General features: G+C 48.2%; 1 pseudogene; it reads right to left on the reverse strand.

Annotated features, from left to right (window-relative positions):
* Positions 1 to 236: 236 nt before the first annotated feature.
* LOC116887898 lies at positions 237 to 2,390 on the reverse strand (annotated as a pseudogene).
* Positions 2,391 to 2,610: the final 220 nt, after the last annotated feature.

Raw genomic sequence — 2,610 nt, forward strand, 5'->3', positions numbered from 1 at the left:
CCCCTTGCCACAGTCCAGTTCTCTCAGCCACAGGGGTGGGGAGCCTTGACTCAGGGGATCCAGAAGAACAGGTGCCTGAGGGCGTAATGGGAGGACAGGCTCAGGAGTGGTGGTAGGAAGTGGGGCTGCAGAGATAGGGTGGCCAGGGCTGGGAACACCCCACCCTGGTGCTGCACGAAGAGTGAGATTCCCAGCCCTGGTGGCCCAGGGCTTGCTGCACCCCTGTCCATGAGACTTCAAGTGTGGTAAACATTCAGGGTTTGGGAGGGGGCAGAGTCCCACCTGCTTAAGTCCCCTTGCAGGCTGGGGACTGGAGGGCAAGGCGGGACAGGGAGGATGTAGGCTGCTTCAGCTCTGGGGTTCCTCTGAGCTTCACCACCCTCTTCCCCAGCATTGTCGGGCTGTCCACAGTCCAGGTTGTCTCAGCAGCTGCATGATGAGGGCGCTGTCACAGGAGTCCTCACTGAGGGTGTGCAGATCGCCACGGCCTCGCCGAAGGTGGTCTTGGCGCGAGATGGCCTCCCTCGGGGGCTGTTGGCTATCTGGTAGTGGAAGACGGAAAAGTTCAGGGCCAGCCCAGGCGATGGGGTTGGTGGGCGCATCTCCTTCTTGTTGATGTCCATGGCCTCCTGGTAGGCTGACCGGGCAGAATCGATGATGCGCTTCTTGTCATCACCAGTGGCCACCTCAGCTAGGTAGCAGTAAAAAATTACTCGATGGGGGTTGGGGATTTAGCTCAGCGGTAGGCCCTGGGTTCGGTCCCCTCAGCCCAAAAAAAAAAAAAAAAAGTTAAAAATTATCAGTTTGGGACACTGGAAACAGAAGCTGTCTGCCTGGCTTGTTGTTCATTCATTTCGTGTTGTACTGAGACTATCTCACTGTGGCTACAAGCTAAGCATCCTTCTGTCTGCTATCCTTAGTGCTGGGATTACAGGCATACGGCGCCACACCTAGCCTAAAGCTGGCCTTTTGAATATTCTAATACATAATAGCACTTTCTTAGATAAATTCAATAAATGCGATAGATTTTGATGGACTCCATTAAGCTTCTAAACTTAACAAAAGACAACAGATTTAATGCCAAAAAGTAAAAATGAAACTTTTACTAAATTATTTCCAAAGAGATTACTTTCAAAAAATTCCTTGGGGTTGGGGATTTAGCTCAGTGGTAGAGCGCTTGCCTAGGAAGCGCAAGGCCCTGGGTTCGGTCCCCAGCTCCGGAAAAAAAAAAAAAAAAAATTCCTCCACACAAGCATCGAGCCTTAACGGGTTAATTTTCATTTTACCAGCTTGCTGCTCCCTTTCCTCAGTGCTTGGGAAAAGAAACTGTAGAACACATCTAGAGGGTCAGCCAAGCAGCTCTGGGCTTCAGAGTAATATTGGTAATTATGTCTACCCGTCAGGAAGCATAAGCAAGAAGTTTAGAAATGGCTCCTATCTAGCAAGTCTTCAGAGGTGCAGTCCATGCCGCGTGAGCAAAACTACACTCCATTTGTGGTGGCATGGGACAGAGGGGGAGGGAGGAAGGGAGGAAGCAAAGAATGGGGAAGGGGAGAGATCATGGAAGGAGAAAAAGGGGAGGAGGAGGAAGGGAAGAGAAGGAAAATTCCTTTAGCCTGAGGCTGGGAATGCAAAAGATTCCCAGCACTGGAAATAAAATGAAAAAGAGAAGCAGGGGGAGGGGGGCCTACACATTCGAGCATAGGACACAAAGGAGGCTATGTAGACACAGAAACCACAGTTGGAGGGCTGTAGCCAGAAGCTAAGGAGAGTGAGAGATTCCAGTCCCGATGGCCACCAGGAAGTTAAAGAAGGTCGAGCAAGGACTCTTTTGAAGTTCCCAGCCCTGTAACACCTGCCCTCCCACCATGCAATGCAACAGAAGAGATTCCTATCCTTTGGAGCCAACTAACAAAAGCAAAGGCAAACGCTGTCCTTGGTCCCTTGTATGTACTTTTTCATATGTCATCCTCCACATTTTTATTGATTTCTCCATTTTCCATGTTCTTCATTGCAAAGAAAGTTTCTGTGGCCTCTCTTCTCCCCTCCACCTCTACCTTTCAAGAGGTAATACTTCTTTTGAGGTGACCCTTTCCTGACCCCCATCAGTCCCCAAATCAACAGGGCCATTTTTTTTCTGTTTCCACCTGCCCTCGGGTTAAATACAAATGCCTGTTATGTTAACAGAAAAGAAAAAAAATGAGAATGGAACCGCAAGAAAGTTTGCCTAATTTGTAAAATAAAATGAGTTTCGATTCCAGCAGCTTATGTATTATTCTCGTGAGGACTGGGTTTACATCGATCATCTTTTTTTCCTGGCAGTCAAGTGTGAATATGGCGGAGGAGAAATGTAATACTGTGTAGACATAAAATTAAGTCTCGATACCCATCATCGGGACACTTTTCTCAAGATGCTATCTCGGTGTCCTTCAGAGCAATAACGATACCAATTGAGAACGTAACAGAAGCAACTTAAGTGTTATGCCTCGTTTACTTCTGGCCTAATGTGCTTGAGAGCAGGGCTATTGCTCATGACATAAAGTTCTGTCAGAAAGACTGGAAACACTTCAAGACCATTAAAATAAAATGCCCGCCATCCCTGCTGTTCAA

The sequence above is a fragment of the Rattus rattus genome, chromosome X (assembly GCF_011064425.1).
Source record: "Rattus rattus isolate New Zealand chromosome X, Rrattus_CSIRO_v1, whole genome shotgun sequence".
In the NCBI taxonomy this organism is placed as follows: domain Eukaryota; kingdom Metazoa; phylum Chordata; class Mammalia; order Rodentia; family Muridae; genus Rattus; species Rattus rattus.